The sequence below is a fragment of the Eriocheir sinensis genome, chromosome 46 (assembly GCF_024679095.1).
Source record: "Eriocheir sinensis breed Jianghai 21 chromosome 46, ASM2467909v1, whole genome shotgun sequence".
Taxonomy (NCBI): Eukaryota; Metazoa; Arthropoda; class Malacostraca; order Decapoda; family Varunidae; genus Eriocheir; species Eriocheir sinensis.
In genome coordinates, this window is record NC_066554.1 from 10,118,616 (window position 1) to 10,140,245 (window position 21,630).

The window sequence follows — 21,630 nt, forward strand, 5'->3', positions numbered from 1 at the left end:
AACTACTCTTAATCATGAGTAATACAAGAGGAGGAGGAGGAGGAGGAGGAGGGGTGAATGAGTGAGGAGGAAATTGAAGAGCATGTCAGAAGGGAGAATGAGGAAGGAGAGAGAAGGGAAGAGCAAAGGAAGGAGTGAGGGAAGATTTAAATGACATCGGAGGAGGAGGCGGCGGCGGCGGCGGCGGCGGCGGAGGAGGAGGAGGAGGAGGAGGAGGAGGAGGAGGGTGAATAATAATACGGGGAGGAGGAAGGGGAGGACGAGGACGAGGAGGTGGAGGAAGAAGGAGGTGAAGAAGAAGAAGAAGAAGAAGAAGAAGAAGAAGAAGACGAAGAAGGAGAAGAAGAAGAAGCAGAGGAGGAGGAGGAGGAGGAGGAAGATGACGAGGAGAGAGAGGGAGAGTACCATAGCATAAAGTACACAAGAATATCAATTATAAAACAAACACACAAGAATCGGTACACAAAAATCCCCTAACAGGGTTGCCGGCTCAGAAATCAACACCATTATTCACATTTTTACCACAAACATGAAGTGGACAAAAAAAAAGGGGAAGACAGACCCCCATTTACCTCTCCCCTCTCCCACCTCCTCCATCTCCCCCCTTCCTCTCTCCTTCCCTCTCTCCTTTTCTCAGCTATCCCTTATCTCCCTCCTTCCTTTCCGCATCTTTCCCCCACCCTTTTCTCCCTCCCTTTCTCCCTTTTTCGACTTTCCCTATCTCCCTTCTTCCTTTCCTCCCCCTTTCTCCCTTCTCTTACCTACCTCCCTACTTCTTTCCCCCTCTCAACTTTCTTCCTCCCTCCCTTTCTCCCTTTTCTTACCTACCTCCCTTCTTCTTTCTCCCTCTCAACATTCTCCCTCCCTTTTCTTACTTTTCCATCTTTCCTTATCTCCCTCCTTTCCTTCTCTAACTTACCCTAGCACTCCCTACCTCCCTCTTTCCTTTCCTCCCTTTCTCTCCTTACCTCCCCACCTCCCATCTCCCTCCCTCCTTCTTCACTCTCAGGAATAGTGGCAGAATAGAGAAGAAAAGGAGAGGAACAACACCACGGGCTGGGCGACAAACAAAAGGGGTATTTCTTAATAGGCGAGAAAGAGACCAGGGTTGTGTGCTAATCCCCAGTGAAGGGCATTGTGGCCATGTGACATACTGGCGAGGTGCTGATAGTGTGGCGGCCCGTGCGGGAAATGTGTTGATAGAGGTGGTGGTGGAGGTGGTGGAAGAGGTGATGGAGGAGAGGGTTCGGTTGGGATGGGGGAGAGGTAGAAGTGATGACGGTGGTGGTGGTGGTGGTAGTGAAGGTTATAGTGGGGGTGGGTGGGACGGCGGTGGTAGCGGTGGTGGTGGAGGGGAAGGAGAGGAAAGGGGTTTGGGAGTAGTGGTGGGGAAGTGAATGATGCAGAAGGGATGGAGGGGGAGGAGAAGGGGAGAGGGGAGGAAAGAGGGAGGAGGGGAGAGGGGAGGAAAGAGGAGAGAGAGAGAGAGAGAGAAGAGAGAGAGAGAGAGAGAGAGAGAGAGAGAGAGAGAGAGAGAGAGAGAGAGAGAGAGAGAGAGAGAGAGAGAGAGAGAGAGAGAGAGAGAGAGAGAGAGAGAGAGAGAGAGAGAGAGAGAGAGTCGATACATTAAACAACACAGCATAAATACACCAACAGGGAGAAAAGTGCAGAATGAAAAAACAAAAGCTATACACATTGCGTCGCCTTTGCCAGTCCGATCTATCTACGAATAATCCTGCAATACAATCCGCCTCTCCAAAGGACATCCACCCACCCCCACCGTTGCTACATTATCGTACTCAGCGCATTGCATTTTCATTAGTTTCTGGCCGATAACTATAGCAAAAGAGAACGAAACCCATCAATATTTAGCAGTTTTAACGCTAACTTTAATTTCCTATCGTTATTTGTGGGGTCACGACAGTCTTGGAGCGTATATAGTCTTCCTCGTTTATCCTTTCAATATAGTGGGGGAGGAAGAGAGAGGAGAGGTGATGTAAGGGGGGAAGAGCGTTGGAACAGAGAAAAGGGTAATAGAGAGAGAGAGAGGACGGTAGATATGAAAAAAGGGGGAAGATTTGAGGACAGAGAATGGAGGGGGGGGGAACGAACTTTTACACACACACACACACACACACACACACACACACACACACACACACGAGGTCACACCGTGCTTAGGGCTTCCTTTAGGGTCGTGTTGTGTAGGAGAGAGAGAGAGAGAGAGAGAGAGAGAGAGAGAGTGAGAGACACCACCTCCGGCGCTTTCCACTACACTAAGACTTCACTGTTGACTCTCTCGGCAGCCTTTCAAAAACAGCCTAGATTATTAATTAACCCTGAGGCTGATAGGCTTCTTTTTCCTCTTAAAGAGAATACATTAATTTTACGCGATCGATCACCGTGAGATTTATAACGTGGAGACGGGTTTAATGAGAGAGAGAGAGAGAGAGAGAGAGAGAGAGAGAGAGAGAGAGAGAGAGAGAGAGAGAGAGAGAGAGAGAGAGAGAGAGAGAGAGAGAGAGAGAGAGAGAGAGAGAGAGAGAGAGAACAGATAGACAAAATAACAAGACAGACACAGACAGACTAAGGGTGCGTCCACACGGTCGAACAATGTTCGTCGGACAAACACTGTTACCAGTTAACAATGGAAAGCGGAAAAGCTCGCTGGTGACTTCAGAAGCGAGCACCAAGAGGTGTACCGGACACTGCCCATGTTCGTAGCATCGGAACTTCGGACACTGTCTAGTGGGACAGAGGCTAAGAACCATACGATACTGCCAGGCAAACGATGAACATGTTGCATAGTGCAATTTTCTTGGTTTTTATTTTTATTTTTTATTGTGCACCATGGTGATGTACCGCACTAGACGCTGGCACCAACCACCTGTCACCGAAGTCCACACTAACACTGACGTAAATACCTGTGTGTTGCCTACGGACATCAGCTTCGAACATTGTCTGCCGGTCTTTGCTTGGTGAACAGAGTAGAAACTGTGGTATACAACTTCATCTGGTACCACTGTTTGTTGCCATATCAACTTCCCTCGTTTCAACGATTATGACGTCATCCTGCTTCGCCTTATGATATGGTAACAGTGTTTGTCCGACGGACACTGTTCGACCGTGTGGACGCACCCTAACAAACAAACAGACGACACACACACACACACACACAGACAAACACAAACAAACAAAAACAGCAACACAAACCCTAAGCATTATACATAAACAATACAAAACAAACAAGTCGCATAAACAACTGAGAACTAGGAAAGGAAAATAAAAGAAAGATATATTAAGCGATTCCATTAGCCGGGAAATGGTTGGCTGGAATATTGAGATGTACGAGAGAGAGAGAGAGAGAGAGAGAGAGAGAGAGAGAGAGAGAGAGAGAGAGAGAGAGAGAGAGAGAGAGAGAGAGAGAGAGAGAGAGAGAGAGAGAGAGAGAGAGAGAGAGAGAGAGAGAGAGAGAGAGAGAGAGAGAGAGAGAGAGAGAGAGAGAGAGAGAGAGAGAGAGAGAGAGAGGACACAGGGGCGGAGGGAGGGAGGGAGATGGAGAGAAGAACGGAGGGAAAGAAGAGCCGGGAAAGGAGGTGGAGAGGGGCAGAGAGACAGGGAAAGGAGAGGAGTCTTTAGGGGAGGAGGAAAAATGAAGAGAGAGGGGAAGGGAGGGAGGGAGGCAGACGGAGAGGACAACGGAGGGAAAGAGAAGCAGGGAAAGGAGACAAAGAGAAGAAGAGAGGTTGGAAAGTTAAGGGGAAGGAGTGGATTGGTGGTGGTGGTGGTGAAGGTTATAGTGGGGGTGGAAGGTGGTGGTGGTGGAGGGGAATGAGAGGAAAGGGGAAGAAGTGGACGCATTGAGGTGGAGGAAAAAGAACTGAGAGGAGGAAGAGGGGCAAAATTTGGAACAGATGAAGGGAGGGTGAGAGGGAGGGAGATAGTGCAAGGGAGGAAAAGAAGGGCAGGGAAAGGATATAGAGAGAAGAAGAGAGGAAGGAGAGTTAAGGGGAAGGAGTGGAGGCATTGGGATGATGGAGGAAGAACCCGAAGGAGGAAAAAAGGCAAAATTTGGAACAGATGAAGGGAGGGTGAGAGGGAGGTAGTACAAGGGAGGGAAAGAAGATAGGGAAGAGAGGCAGAGAGTTGAGAGGAAGGAGTGGAGGCATTGGAGAGAACAGGGGAGGGAAAGAAGAACTGGGAAAGGAGATGGAGAGGGGAAGAGACAAAAAAACCTTCAATGGAGTCATGGGGAGGAAGAGAAGGGGATGAGAGAAAGAACGAAGCGAGGGTGAGAGATAGAGAGAACAACGAAGAGAAAGAAGAGAAAGGAAGGAAGAAGAAATAGGAAAAGAAGCAGATAAATAAAGGATGAAAATGTAGGGAAGGGGAGAAAGAAAAGGGGATGAGAGAAAGAACGAAGCGAGGGTGAGAGATAGAGAGAACAACGAAGAGAAAGAAGAGCAAGGAAAGACGAAGAAATAGGAAAAGAAGCAGATAAATAAAGGATGAAAATGTAGGGAAGAGGAGGAAGAAAAATAAGGAGAAAGGAAGGGAGATAGACACTAGGAAGAAAGGAGGAAAGTAGACTGGAAAATGGACGAATGGAGGGAAGAAGAGAAATGGAGGAATAGAAGAGGGAAGTAAAAGAGAGAGATGGAGGAAAGGAGAAATGGAGAAAGGTAGAGAAAGGAAAGCACGGAGGAAGAAAGAAGGGAAATAGGAACGCAGGGAGAGGGAGTGAGGGAAGCGAGAAGAGAGGGTGGAAGGGAGGGTGGAAGGAGAGCGGATAAAACCAGGGAAGTGGAAGAAAAGAAGAAGTTAGGTAGATAATGGAAGGAAAGCAAAGGAGTAGAGAGGAGGGAAGGGAAAGGAAAACAAGGATAAAGAAAGGAGATGAAACACAGAAGGAGGAGAAAGGAAAACAAAGAATCAGGGAGGAAAGGAAGTGGAGCAGAACAAAGAGGATACAAAGATGGATACAGGGAGGAGAAAGACAACCTAGGAATCAGGGAGGAAAGGAAGTGGAGGAGAACAAAGAGGATAAAAATATGGATACATGGAAGAGAAAGACAACCTAGGAATCAGGGAGGAAAGGAAGTGGAGGAGAACAAAGAGGATACAAAGATGGATACAGGGAGGAGAAAGACAACCTAGGAATCAGGGAGGAAAGGAAGTGGAGCAGAACAAAGAGGATAAAAATATGGATACAGGGAAGAGAAAGACAACCTAGGAATCAAGGAGGAAAGGAGAGGGAGGAAAACGAAGAGGAAGAGAGCAAGGGAGGCAGGAAGAGGAAGGGAGGCAAGGAGGCAGGGAGAGGCAGGCAAGGAGGGCAGGGGGGGCAGGGGAAGGCAAGGAGGTAGGCGTCGGCGTGGGCTTCATGAATTTTTAGGACGCGGCTTTGGCTTCGTGACTTTCAAATTGGCTGCCTTCACCTCCGTAACTTTCTGGGCCGCTTCGGTTTCCAGAGGCAGAATGCTAAAATAAATACAGCATTATTATCACGGCGCACAAGGCCTCTCCCTTCTTGGCGGGGGCTGGGCGAGGGTGGCATTAGGGCAAGCTGGAGTGCGGTGAGGCAAGATGCGGTAGCCTTGGGTGTGGAAAGCTGGAAAGTTTCGTTTAGTCGGCGCAACATCTGTGGTCATATGCCGGAGAGAGACAGAAGGGGGAGTTATAGGAGAAGGCAACAGATCCCAGGAGACGGGACACAACCCCCGATTAATACCTGGTACCCATTCACTGCTGGGTGGACAGGGGCGTAGGGTATCGGAAAAGCCGCCCAAATTTTTCCACTCCGCCCGGGAATCGAACCCGGGCTCTCTCGGTTGCCTTGGGTGGGGTTGAAAGGCACGGGGGAGGATGCTCGAGTACCCCGCTGAAGCCCTTTATAAAGAAACCTGTCTGAGAAATATCCCCACATTCAGACAAGATTTGAGCCTCGTAAAGTATCAGGCTCTAACTTGGATGTCTAACTTTCGTATCACGATTCTTTGACAAGTTTTGGATTCAAGACGTATAGAAGGGCCGCCGCTGGGACTTTAAAAGGTATATGTGGCGGAGGGAGGGTGGGGGTGGGGTGGGGGGGAGGGCACGGAGAACAGAGGAAGGGAAACAGGAGGCAATAAGTATAGCAAGGAGGGAAAGGGGGAAGGAAAGGAGGAAAGGTCAGGAAGAAAAGGTACTATTTGAGACGGAGGGTGAGGTGGGTCATGAAGAACAGAGGATGGGAAGCAGAAAGAAGGAGGGGAAGGGGGAAGGAAAGGTAAGGTGAAGGAGGAAAGGACTGGCAGAAAAGGTACTATATGAAGCGTAGGGTGAGGGGAAGGGAAGGGGGGAGGAAAGGAAAGGTATATAGCTGCTGGAGACAATAGGGAGAAGAAGGAAAGGTGGAAGAGGGGACAGAAGGGAGGAATAACGTCACAATTTTCGTCTAAGAAGCAGCGCCGGAGTGAGGCAATTAACATAAAGTTCGGAGAAAAAAAAGAGATAATGACGTCAGGAAGGCCGTGACGCATCAAAGGGAGGTCGAGAGAGAGAGAGAGAGAGAGAGAGAGAGAGAGAGAGAGAGAGAGAGAGAGAGAGAGAGAGAGAGAGAGAGAGAGAGAGAGAGAGAGAGAGAGAGAGAGAGAGAGAGAGAGAGAGTTGATTATTCTAGTTTATCTTCAACGTTACTTGCTTCCTCTCTCTCTCTCTCTCTCTCTCTCTCTCTCTCTCTGGACGCGGGCATGTATCACTCGCCGCGGCCGGGCAATACAAAACAGGGGGTCGTTAATCTAAGGCCATTCCAACCTTCCTCCCCGCTGACGGCCCGGAGCGATGCCTGGCGCCCGGGCTGACTCGCGCGGGATGTTACGGTTCCCGCGAGACAACTTCCCCCATCCATCACCGCATTGAACAAACCCGCGGGAACGGTATGTTTAAACTTGTTAATGTTGGAAAGTCGCGCCGCATCGTAGAGAAGCTCGCAGCCGCCTGGTGGAGGATGTGACGGGAAAAGTGGATCGGTGTGGAGGGTGGTCAGCTGTGTGGGTCGAGGCTCTTAGGGTTCGTATGATAAGACATTTCGTCATCCAAGAACACCTATTTGACAAGGCTTTCGTAGGAGTTGTGGGCTTTTCCAAGGGCAGTTTTATGACCCTGGTGGTAGTCTGACCCTTCTTCTGTACCATGAACCTAAAGAAACGTGGGCTTTTCCAAGGGCAGTTTTATGACCCTGGTGGTAGTCTGACCCTTCTTCTGTACCATGAACCTAAAGAAACGTGGGCTTTTCCAAGGGCAGTTTTATGACCCTGGTGGTAGTCTGACCCTTCTTCTGTACCATGAACCTAAAGAAACGTGGGCTTTTCCAAGGGCAGTTTTATGACCCTGGTGGTAGTCTGACCCTTCTTCTGTACCTTGAACCTAAAGATACACTCATTAGAACCAGATTGACCCCCTCTTTGACCTTTAGAAACAGCTGATGTGATATGGCAAAGTGTCTTGTAATACCAGCCTATTTGAGGGTTGTATGATAAGACATTTCGTCACCCAAGAACACCCATTTGACAAGGCTCTCGCAGGAGTTGTGGGCATTACCAGTAGTAGTTTTATGACCCTGGTAGTAGTTTGGCCCTTCCTCTGTACCATGAACCTGAAGAAACACTCATTAGAACCCGATTGACCCCCTCTTTGACCGTTAGAAAGAGGTGATGTGAGAAGCGAGAGTGTCTTGTAATACCGACCTTTGAGTTCGTGTAGAGGTTATCTTTTTCATTTGAAATATTGACTGTAGATTACGTACGCACATTGGAGGCCCCGAGGAACGTTCCGAGACTGCCGCTTCTCTCCTTCGTCTCACGTGGCACAAGCCGAATTCACAACAACGCTTGCAATATCATTTTCTTGACAAGAGTCGTAATGGAAAGAAAGTTTCGTTTAGTCGGCGCAACATCTGTGGTTATATGCCGGAGAGAAACAGGAGGGGAAGGAATTATAGGAGAAGGCAGCAGATCCCAGGAGACGGGACACAACCCCCGATTAATACCTGTTACCCATTCACTGCTGGGTGGACAGGGGCGTAGGGTATCGGAAAAGCCGCCCAAATTTCTCCACTCCGTCCGGAAATCGAACCCGGGCTCTCTCGGTTGTGAGCCGAGTGTGCGAACCACTGCACCACGAAGCCCCCGAGAGTCGCAATATATCCTGCAAGAGTTCATAAAGGACTTCCGTGAATGCCAAAGTAACGAAAACGACGCCATAAAACAAAATCCAGACCAACTGTTGCCGAAGGGTTTTGAGATAACAGCCAAATAAATGTGTTGCTGCTGGTGTTGCTTTACGTTTTACAATAACACGAGATCGTTAACTTGAAAAGGAATGTTTCGACTTACCGACTTGAGGCACAAACAAAAGGAATAGTAACCCAACGATGAGCTTAATGAGTCCACTTCATCTTCCTCGTCTTTCATCAGTGGCTAACGTGAGGCTGCCGGTGGATGGGTCGTCAGGTCACAAAGAGGGACGAGAATAAAGATTTAAACTTAAGACGTTGTTGCTGCCTTGCCTTAACCTGGTACCTGCGGGGATCATGTTTCTTAAAGGCCCCTCTAAGCGAGAACAGTGAGAAAAAATCATCACTCACGCAAACCATTTCAGAATATATATCAACGCATTTGTGATCAGTTTATGCATCATCTATTTTGGGGGGTTTATATCATGGCAAAAATGTGGCCCGTCGCTGCTACACGGTAAAGCCACAAATTTGGCCCGTCGCTGCTACCGGGTTAAATAGTGCGTTTTTTGCTCCCGTACTACAAGTAATGATGTGTACGCAATATAAGTCTTAGATGGTAATTTCCCGTGACCAAAACGCCCGGCCGCATACGGCGCCCGCACGACGGACTCATCAAGCAACTCGTCCATCAGCGCGCGGACGTCGAGGCGGGGAAGTGTAATCACAGAAACACTCCCATTAAGGCGTCGTATGGACACATTAATGACGAGGACCAAGTTAGCGGGAGTTGGACCATGAACTATAATGAAGGGAACTTAAGACAAAGCCTGCCGCGACGCTCACCGTGAAATTCCCAGCGTGCGTCACATTCCTCAAACAAGTGTAAAATGAATGGCTGCACTGCGTATTCTGCACTGTTTTAAACAATCTCTATTATACGTAATAGCAGCGCTTAGGGCGAAAACCAATAAACACTCTGAAATTGACGGACTAACTGAAAAATATTTATAGGCAAAATAATTACCTGTAAACGCCAGTAATTGTTTTATATGCATCGCTGCAACACAGACTGATGTAGAGTGCAAGTTTAAGCTGCTTAATAATATAAAAAGGAAAGTTTCGTTTAGTCGGTGCAACATCTGTGGTCATATGCCGGAGAGACAGAAGGGGAAGGAATTATAGGAGAAAGGAACAGACCCCAGGAGACGGGACACAACCCTCGATTAATACCTGGTACCCATTCACTGCTGGGTGGACAGGGGCGTAGGGTATCGGAAAAGCCGACCAAATTTTTCCACTCCGCCCGGGAATCAAACCCGGGCTCTCTCGGTTGTGAGCCACTTAATAAAATAAATCATGCCACATCGTCGCTCTCATCTCTCCTCGGTAATCGATAAAGCCTACATGACAGCTCACCTGCGCCCCGTCTCACCTTTCCTTTTAATGGTAGAATCAGACTAATGACTGAAAAAAATCCTTCCCTTATTGAGAAAACCGGGAAGTCTTGTGACAAAAGAAACCTGATCATCCATCTTCGTCCACTCCACGGTCTAGTCTTCAGGTGATCGTGTGTTTCGTTCGCCGCGTCGCAGAATTAATGTAAAGTCTCGCGTCGTGATTAGCGTTGAGCGGCAATGAACTTCGCGTAAGTATAGTAACTTCCCGGCATTAGCGGCGCCTCAGTTAGTCATCCGAAGTGAAACCAAAGCTTGTAAGTGGGTCTCCGCCTGCTGCACCCAAATAGTCACATTCTCGCTATTTCTTTTAAGTGTTGTTAGTTTAATACTCACGGCTCTCTGGAACAAAGCCGAATAATGGTGAAATGCTTCTAACCACCATCGTTATCATTGGCGTGCACCGAACATGACTATAATTTTTTTTTATAGTGCTGAAAACCCGAGACGAGGAAACGGTCACAGCCGAAAGAGAAAAATACGCACAAAGAAATGGGCTCCTATTTCAACACACACACACACACACACACACACACACACACACACACACACACACACAAGCGACTAGTGCCTCCTCAGAGATGCTACACACGGGGCAGGCACTATCAGACACTATATCGGGTGCGAGACAGACAGTTCCTCGAGAAGCATTCGGACAAGGATTAGATTATCCTTGCCGACCCTCTTGCCGGTGTTACTGATGCATGAAGCCGTGTGGACCGCACCAAGGAAGATGATAATGACGTCCTTCACGAGGGGCCGCAGCTGGCGTGATATTCAATTTGGCTGAATAAATCAATACAGGTCGCAACCACCGCATCAGATAGAGCTGGCGATCAACAGTTATGAGGACCACTTTTTATTCATGTAATGAATTATACGATAAATGTTTAATAACTTTATACACAAAATATTTAGTGACCATATCAACAACATCCGAACTAGGTTTAGTAATATTTTTTATCCTGTCCGCCATGAGATTCCGTTTTATGTTGGACATTAATACGGACAGAGTTTTATGCTCGGTGATTGTACTTGTGTTCATTAGTATTATGTTCGGCAGTGTGAAATGATGAATGTCACTCACGCGAAAATATGTTTTGTTCAGGGACGTCAGCGCCAGCCATTAACGCATCTCAAATGCACGTACACACACACACACACACACACACACACACACACACTATATATATATATATATATATATATATATATATATATATATATATATATATATATATATATATATATATATATATATAAAATCAAATTCCTCCAATAGGAGACTTATCAGCACAGTGGCCGAGTGCCTGGAGATAACGAGCCCGCTGGCTGCCGTTTCATCTCCCTAAATTTAACCCAAACACGACCACACTTCACAATAGATTATTATCGACAATTAATGAAGTCCCAAATATATTAAAAACAGAAATGGACAACACAAAAGTGAATGGGTGTATGGCTATAATCTCACTTCATACCCATTTCACACACACACACACACACACACACACACACACACACACACACACACACACACACACACAGCCACCCAACGGGACAGAACATGTAACTGAAAATTGCCTCTAATTGACATGCGTGCGGCGGCGCATGGCGGGCTGGGTCGGGATGACGGACGCCGTCAATTACTGCTGGTGTAGAAATTCGGTGCTCGTCCCGCGTTCACTGTCCCGCTGACATGTTGCCTTGTGTTCTATCAATGTCGAGTGACCGAAGATTACGGTCACGGTATCTCTGCCCCGTGCCTCGACCACTGGCGGCACTGGCGGGAGCAGACAGCTGTGTACACTCAATGAACCATCAACACCACACGATTCTTCTTTATAAGGTGTCGCCTGGGTCGATCTTGCAGCTTCAAACTCCCCTCCCTATGACTTGCGGCGTCACACCCGCGGTCTGCTGGCGACAGTATTGCTTGCTTTGATGGAACTGTAGCTGCAAAGAACCACGAGTTGGAACCACAAGGCTTGGTGTTGAAGTTTGCCACGATAAGTTCCTCCAGGAGTGCGTACATCAGTGACCTTTAAGTTCCCTCGATAATACAGTGTCAACAAGAAATACCGAAACGAATGGCCTTCTGGAACTGTATTTTCCTTCACTTAAAAATCCATTTCATCACTGTTACAACTTCCACAGACGTTCAGGCTTTCCCGCCTTCCCTAACGCTATTGTAGAGGAAGAAGCAGTGCACGGTAGCTTGTCAGAACAAATCTTACGCAACAAACTCAAGAGCGCGCGAGCACACACACACACACACACACACACACACACACACACACACACACACACACATCAATCTGGAGCAACAAACTCAAGAGCGCGCGAGCACACACACACACACACACACACACACACACACACACACACACACACACACACACACATCAATCTGGAGCAACAAACTCAAGAGCGCGCGAGCACACACACACACACACACACACACACACACACACACACACACACACACACACACACACACACACACACACACACACACACACACACACACACACACACACACACACATCAATCTGGAGCAACAAACTCAGAGCGCGCGAGCATACACACACACACACACACACACACACACACACACACACACACACACACACCACACATCAATCTGGAGCAACAAACGCACACATCTCCTCCCGCCCTGAACAAACTCACCGCTCACCGACGTCACCTCGCGAACACCTGCCTCGCGCACAACATACTTTTCAGGGCAACAAACAAACTCCACGTCGACGAACTGACACACACACACACACACACACACACACACACACACGCGCAAGTTGAGGCAAAACGAAACCGGTAAATAACCACATTCACGTCGGAGCCACACGCGAAAGAGGAGAGCGGCCTGAATTTGCGACTGACTGACACACGGACGCCGCAAAAACAGACAAAACATTCCGCGCAGTTTTCCACTCACCATGACGGTTTGCGAGAATATTATCACGTCGCTAATTCCAACTGTATAATTTACACAAGAACGAATTTAAGGCGCAAACTACCTTAAAAAAAAATCACCTACCCTGCTGTTCGCCTGTCTACAGCAGAATCTTGTTAAGTTTGCCGCGTATGTCTGGCACTAGTGTGGGTGAGACAGGCTTCAAAGATACGCAAGTGAAGGCGGAATCGTTACCATCTCTCTCCCAAAGATATTACGCCAAGGAATGTGTGGAAGACGAATAGTAGAAAGGAAAATGAAAAGGAAGAGGAAGGACGTGGGGCGGAGAGCGAACGAGGAGGAAGAGCAGGACGGAGAGAAAAGGGAGAAGGGAGGGATGGAGCGAGGGAGAGAAAAGGGAGAAGGGAGGGAAGGAGAGAAAAGGGAGAAGGGAGGGAAGGAGCGAGGGAGAGAAAAGGGAGAAGGGAGGGAAGGAGAGAAAAGGGAGAAGGGTGGGAAGGAGCGAGGAAGAGAAAAGGGAGAAGGGAGGGAAGGAGTGAGGGAGAGAAAAGGGAGAAGGGAGGGAAGGAGAGAAAAGGGAGAAGGGAGGGAAGGAGCGAGGGAGAGAGAAGGGAGAAGGGAGGGAAGGAGCGAGGGAGAGAGAAGGGAGAAGGGAGGGAAGGAGCGAGGGAGAGAAAAGGGAGAAGGGAGGGAAGGAGCGAGGGAGAGAAAAGGGAGAAGGGAGGGAAATAGCGAGGAAAAACAAAGACTAAAAGGGACGGGATTAAGCTCATTTAAGGATTTACTCAAAGGATGGAGAGAGCTTTCCGTGTGTGTGTGTGTGTGTGTGTGTGTGTGTGTGTGTTCCTGCGCAATTTCATCCTTTAGCACATAAAATTATATCCTCAGTTTCTTCGTTTGCTTATTTTTATTCCTCCTTCTCCTCCTCCTCCTCCTCTTCCTCCTCCTCCTCCTCTTCCTCCTCCTCCTCCTCCTCCTCCGCCAGCCACTTTGCTCTTCGCTAAACAAATATTTCTTTACATTCTGGCACTGTGTTCCCTCCCCTAATCTCTCTCTCTCTCTCTCTCTCTCTCTCTCTCTCTCTCTCTCTCTCTCTCTCTCTCTCTCTCTCTCTCTCTCTCTCTCTCTCTCTCTCTCTCTCGTATCTAGTAACCCGTCTATAAATCAATCTCTCTCTCTCTCTCTCTCTCTCTCTCTCTCTCTCTCTCTCTCTCTCTCTCTCTCTCTCTCTCTCTCTCAATCTATCTATCTATATAAATATGCATATAGCAATTTCCTGTATGTGCGCGAATTTGTGTATGAATGTGAATGTTAACGTACTAAAACAAACCACAGGAATATGTTTAAACACACACACACACACACACACACACACACACACACACACACACACACACGCGCGCATTTGTTACCTTTTTTTATGCCCTTGAACTGACTCCTCTGCTGTAAAAAGAAAAAAAAAAAAAACATCGGAAGAGCGTACAGACATCAGCATGCAGACAGCCACATTACCACACACGCAAACAAACGCACCCACAGCACACAGCACCACACGGACGGGCAGGCTCGTACGCGCTCTGTGGGTCGGCGGCCGTGCGTCAAAAAGTATAATGGCACTGTAAATTGTAAAAACAGCCACCACGAGCAGTTTGTTAATGACACGCTGTAGGCTTTTATGTTCAGGGACTCACGGTGGCGGCGAGGAAATACGCATCACGGTACGACGCAACACAAACAGCACTACAACAGCCAGGCATACAACACAAAACAACACTACATCACTACAACAGCCAAACATGCAACACAAAGCAACACTACATCACTACAACAGCCAGGCATACAACACAACACAACACTACATCACTACAACAGCCAGCCATACAACACAACACAACACTACATCACTACAACAGCCAAACATGCAACACAAAGCAACACTACATCACTACAACAGCCAGGCATACAAAACAACACTACATCACTACAACAGCCAGGCATACAACACAGAACAACACTACATCACTACAACAGCCAAGCATACAACACAAAACAACACTACATCACTACAACACAACACAACACAACACAACACTACATCACTACAACAGCCAAGCATACAACACAAAACAACACTACATCACTACAACAGCCAGGCATACAACACAAAACAACACTACATCACTACAACAGCCAGGCATACAACACAACACAACACTATATCACTACAACAGCCAGGCATACAACACAAAACAACACTACATCACTACAACAGCCAGGCATACAACACAAAACAACACTACATCACTACAACAGCCAGGCATACAACACAAAACAACACTACATCACTACAACAGCCAGGCATACAACACAAAACAACACTACATCACTACAACAGCCAGACATACAACACAAAACAACACTACATCACTACAACAGCCAGACATACAAAACAACACTACATCACTACAACAGCCAGACATACAACACAATACAACACTACATCACTACAACAGCCAGACATACAAAACAACACTACATCACTACAACAGCCAGGCATACAACACAATACAACACTACATCACTACAACAGCCAAGCATGCAACACAAAACAACACTACATCACTACAACAGCCAGGCATACAACACAATACAACACTACATCACTACAACAGCCAAGCATGCAACACAACACATCACATCACAACACCACACAAGCCAGCACACCAGAACACAACAACACAGCACGGCCTACCATACAACACAGCAAAGCACCACACCACACCATGGACTACCATACAACACAGACGCAACACGACGCCGCAAAACATAGCAGAGCACAACACAATATATCATAACACAACCAGGCACATCACGGGGGGAAGGATGAAGTGATGCTAACAAGGTGTGTGTGTGTGTGTGTGTGTGTGTGTGTGTGTGTGTGTGTGTGTGTGTGTGTGTGTGTGTGTGTGTATACTCATCTTTGAAAAACTGATCATTACAACCAGTACATAAAAGTGTGTAATACGTATTTTGATTTTTTTTTAATATTACACGTGTCATTACTGCACAGAGAAAAATGCAAACAAATTATAGTTTTAGATAAAAATGAACAGAACATTTTTTAACTGTCAAAACAAAAGAAAAACCCATTCCAATTAAACACGGAGCAAAGTATACTCTATTCTTTGTCCCAAAGTGTTAAGAAATGCTACGAAACCTTCATCCAGCGACACCATTTTAAACAGGGCAGCTAAAAACACTTTTCCGGCGTTCGAAAAAAAGTTTTTTTTTCCTTCGTCCCCAAACACGATTCTTTTAACACCCGAGGCACGAGCAGCGCCAACACCATGAAGTATGCAATGGATGCAATACTATTTTTACACAACAATGGAAATGCCTTTCCATCGACTCCCTCCCCAGCGGCCCTCTGCACGAGACACGCGCCTCCCGCCCCGAGCCACACAAAGGAGCCACAGTGCAGACGCCAGGCGGCTCTCGCCTGGCTCAAAAATAACTAATTATCCTCTTTGAGCCGTGTACTGAATTGTCCGTCACCGGGAACACGCGCGCCTCAACTGTTAGTGGCATTATTATACAAATATTCAATGTAATAACAAGGAGGCATTTTATTTTTTATTCTCATCATAATTTTATTCCTATCATTATTATGGACATTATTAAGATGTTTACCATTATTTTATTAATATAATAGTGTAATAATAACAATGATAATAATAATAATGATAATAATAATAATAATAATAATAATAATTATTATTATTATTATTATTACTATTATCATTATCACTATCACTACCATTACTACCCTTTTATTATTATTATTATTATTATTATTATTATTATTATTATTATTATTATTATTATTATTATTATTACTATTACTATTATCATTGGTTATACAAAGTATATGACTCGCATCAAAGTATCTTAAAACGCCTGGGCTAGTCTTACATGTGGTTTTAAGGCGAAACACACACACACACACACACACACACACACACACACACACACACACACACACACACACACACACACAGTCCCCTCGACAAAAACCGTTCCTACAGACACTCTCGGCAAGTTAAAACTTGAGATAAACTTCAGGAAACACTTCCTGCGCGCAAAGTAACAGAAGCCAGACAAAAGGCGGCGGCTTCCTCCCGCCCTAAACAGCCTCCGCGGCCCCGTGTGTGTGTGTGTGTGTGTGTGTGTGTGCAGAGAGAGAGAGAGAGAGAGAGAGAGAGAAAAAAAGCAAAGGCAAACAAGGGAGAGAATGGGTACCGACAGGTAAGCAGAAATGAAATAAAACTTGATAAAAACACCATTTGAAATCAGAGAGAGAGAGAGAGAGAGAGAGAGAGAGACCAGCGGGTACACAAAACGGGTGAGGCTGCATCGGCCTGGCGTGGGTTAGTGTGCCATCGCTGGGCCGTAAAATCATGGCTAGCGGGAGGAGGGCGTGCGGAGTGTCGGGTCGGCCAAGAGGCGGCGATATACTCGGGGATTAACGAAAGCCTGGACCCGAAGCACCAGTGTCAGGCAGGCCGGGCTGGGTCACGAAGGGGTTCTTATCGATATCACGGGCAGGCGGTGTTTATGCCTCAGAAGGGGACAGGCGGCAGGCGGTAGGCGGCTTCAGGTTTGGCGTTTATGGGTTTTCATTTCACGATCCATCCCCGGCCAGCACGTCCCCGCTGACCTTGGCCATCACCGCGCGGCCCTTCATTGGCGTCACCGCGGCTTATTTTTGAGTCGATAAGTCATCAGGCCTGCCGGGGAGCGCTTATGTCGTGTGTGTGTGTGTGTGTGTGTGTGTGTGTGTGTGTGTGTGTGTGTGTGTGTGTGAAACAAAACTGGTAAGATATTTTCAATTTTTTTCAGGGATATTTAGGGTTCATGACGCATACAGCAGCAACAAGTATGGTCCGTAATGAGAGTAATAATGAGGAAGAGGCTGTTAATAATGAAGAGATATGCAATGGCAGTAACTTTAGTAATTACAATAATAAAATTAGCAATATGGTTATTACTTCCATAAATATGATCACAATTATTAAATCATTACCGTCACTGATACATAATCGTAATCGGCAGCGCCGTCATTATCACGCATGAAGAGCATCTGCCATTGCTGCACCAAATTTTGCTTCATCAAAGAACAAAAAGTGGGTCAATGACAGCGGTCCGGCACAACAATGGCGGCATTCCCTGACCTATTAATCATATTTGCCATAAACTGTTTCCAGACTGATTAATTTGTTACCGTTTTAGCGGATCTGTTGTTGAATCAGCGGCGACATTACGGAGAGAGAGGTTTGAAGCATTGCGGCCGAGTACAACGGTCACTGCGAAGGGAAATCTCGGCACCACTGTACTTGTCGTAACAGCATTAGTATTGGAGCTGCGGCGGTGAGGTGGTAGTAATGGGCGCCACCCGGTTGTGGTCGACGCGAGTTTGACGCAAATTCTACAATGCTCCATGACCTTGTCGAAGCATGGCTGGGAGGCTCGGACAGTGGCGGTGACAAGAATTTTCAGGTATAGTGACTGCTGCTGGTGATATGCTGGCGGGCCCTAAGCTCCCTGGATTGCGGATATCGCTGCGGGTGGTGGTATTGGTGGTGGCGGTGGCGGTGGAGGTCGGCGTGCAAATGGCAGTGGGTGGTGCGTGATGATGGGGGGGCGGGGGGAGGGGGGGCGGTGAGGCTTAGCTGATGACATATTGGCTGGAATACTCTTGTTGATGTGGAATGTACGATGGTTTTGATGTCGGCAGATTTAAGTTTGATTAATGCGGCTGGAATAAGCATTTTTCCCTTGTGTTAATATGCGACAGAAACGAGAAATTCAAGCCAACGCAAAGGCTGACATGTTTGGAAGTGCTAATTTTACCTGTATAATTTTCCGCTGTTAGAAAACTGATGACATTTATAGTTTAATAGGATTAATTTCCTGTCGTAAAGTTTAACAAGGGGAAAAGGAGTATTTGTTCAAGCGGTATTTGTTGATACTTAAAATGGACTATTACTCACACGAAGTTGTTCAGACATGTAACCTAATGAAGATATTTACTATTACTCACACGTAGTTGTTCAGACATGTAACCAAATGAAGATATTTAAGAAAGAAAAAACATGGAACAATGCTCAACACTCCACGTTATGGGTATAAAGCCTGACACGTACGTCGCTCCGGGCCAGTAATATCCGGACGTAGCGACAGAACTTTTCCGATCCAGTTCACATTTTATACTGTTTCTGGAGCGGAGGAGAACCTGCCGGAGGAAGGGGTAATCGTCACTGTCACGGCTCCATATTATTAATAAATCTCACACGCGATCACCTAATGAGCGGCCTTTGTGAAAAAAAGGAAAGTTTCGTTTAGTCGGCGCAACAACTGTGGTCATATGCCGGAGAGAGACAGAAGGGGAAGGAATTATAGGAGAAGGGAACAGACCCCAGGAGACGGGACACAACCCCCAATTAATACCTGGTACCCATTCACTGCTGGGTGGACAGGGGCGTAGGGTATCGGAAAAACCGCTCAAATTTTTCCACACCGCTCGGGAATCGAACCCGGGCTCTCTCGATTGTGAGCCGAGTGTGCTAACCACTGCACCACGAAGCCCCCGCGGCCTTTGTGAGCATCCCTTATTGAGAATAGAACAACCAACGTGTCTGGGGAGAAAATCATGTTTGCTCGCCTCCTACACTTGCTCCTGTGGCGTTCATCCCGTCTGCCATTGCTTCTTCACTGATTAAATTTGCGTGCACGCATTAGAAAACAATCGCTTCGACGGACCAAATGTTTCGCCCACCCAAATAAGTGTAGGAAAGAATGTTTGACACTATGCCAACAATTGTCCAAAGGATATATAGTAATCGAGCGGCGGCGCCACTCTTAACAATTAGCCAACCTTTTACCGTTTCAGAAGTAATTTCGTGAACTCCCGTAGCACGCGAATACATGTACGGCTGGGACGTAACTGCCTTTCGCCCCAGGCAGGGGCTCCAACTTTTACCCTTTGATGGTCCTGAACACGACAAACATGTTTATACCAAACCATTAACACAGATTTCAGAAATGGATATATACAGCCACACGGAGGGGAGAGCACGCGAAATATACATGACCGGGCCAGGCTACTTGACGCTTTTACAACACTGCAACTTTAAATGAACCTTGTTACTCGACCTACAGTGTTACTAATCTTTCCTAAAGCATTACTAAACATATACATAAAGGCATGAAGCACAGGATCTTCCATGTATATGCGTGATTTACTCTTCACAAGATCAAAATATGTTTTATATGTGCGCCTGGTCGATGTGTTTCATGACAACTTGTGCGAGGCTAAGACCAGCCAAATGGTATGTACCTGCCCTGCCTCGACCAGCATCGCCAACTACGCTTGGGTGTGTGAACAAGGTGTGACGGGGTAAAAGTTGGAGTTTCGTTTAGTCGGCGCAACATCTGTGGTCATATGCCGGAGAGAGACAGAAGGGGAAGGAATTATAGGAGAAGGAAACAGACCCCAGGAGACGGGACACAACCCCCGATTAACACCTGGTACCCATTCACTGCTGGGTGGACAGGGGCGTAGGGTATCGGAAAAGCCGCCCAAATTTTTCCACTCCGCCGTGTGAGGGGGTGATAACCCTATATAATGACTGATAATGGAACAATTACAATCATAAAGAGATCAATTACAAAACTAATGGATCACCTGACGGATTCCAACCGCTGAAATACGCAATGTGTGATGAATACCTGACCTCGGGATGGCTGTGCTGTCGTTACCTCGAAGCCACCATAGCCTGACACCTTTACACTACTACTTCTGCTGGTGTCAAACTGGCCCTTCCGTCACACACACACACACACACACACACACACGTGGACACACTCACCAAGCTCTGAAGAAGTGATGTCAGGGTTATGTAGGTCAAAAGCGATTCCAGAAACAGACATGCGCAGATGATGTTATTACGCCTCACTCACTATTCGTATCTCCCGTACCACGGCCCCGAGAACTCAGTGGCCTGCAGGGGACCCCAGGACACCGTTGCCAGATTATCGTACTCAGAGCATAGTATTTATCGGTTTCTGACGCTAACTATTGCCAAGAATCATCAGGAATTTACTATTTTAACGACAAATATTAATGAATCTAGTTGTTGGGGCCCAGGAGACAGTTTTTGAGTCGGAAGTTGGTTAATATAAAAGGCTGAGTACGACAATCTAGCAACGTTGGGACCTCAAGACACCGTTGCCAGTTTGTCGTACTCAGAGCACTCAGAGCATAGTATTTACCGGTTTCTGACGCCTAACTATTGCCAAGAAACATCAGCATCTAACTCTTTTAACGATAACTATAAATGCGTTTCGTTATTGGAGCCCAGAAGACAGTTTTGGGGTAGGAAGTCGGGAAATATAAGCGGGTGAGTACGACAATCTGGCATCGTTGTGGACCCAAGAGGCGAGTGGCGGCTGTGCTCCAAATACATACCCCGCTGCCAGACGACTAATTACTGGGTTAGCGTGTGTCTGTATCGAGTAACACAGCAAGAATTGGGGTTAAGTGGGATATTAGCACTGTTGAAATTCATCCATTCTTTACAAAACTAGGTTATATTTGTACTGTATTTGCATATAATTATATCTACCCTCTGCTTCGTTAGGTTCATGAATCCCTAGCGGAAAGGAGTGTGTGTTTACGAGGCTTGAAGTGTGTTTGGGTGTGAGCGCGTCTTGCTATTTCGAGACACTCCGGTTTTTTGGACGCGCCTTGGTTTAATTTTCCACATCAGCATGCATTTGTTCGCCTGTGACTGGGACGTGCCATTAAAATTTAAATCCAGTTGTAATCCAGTGAATGGGAAGCCGTTTTAGCGTCGAAGAACACACCTGACGCTGATTCGAACCCCACACAAAGAAACTCATGAATCTGTAACCTCCCTCAGTTTCCATTTCACGCCAGCGGCATCTCTCCGCTTCTTTTG

The 21,630-nt window shown here is 46.9% G+C and overlaps 1 long non-coding RNA gene across 1 annotated transcript in view; it reads right to left on the reverse strand.

Annotated features, from left to right (window-relative positions):
* LOC126981094 (uncharacterized) overlaps positions 1-21,089 on the reverse strand; it is a 57,234-nt gene extending 36,145 nt beyond the window's left edge. The window contains exon 1 of the long non-coding RNA XR_007733735.1: positions 20,539-21,089. This is a non-coding gene — a long non-coding RNA (uncharacterized LOC126981094). The remainder of the gene's footprint in view (positions 1-20,538) is intronic.
* Between the last annotated feature and the right edge of the window lie 541 nt (positions 21,090-21,630).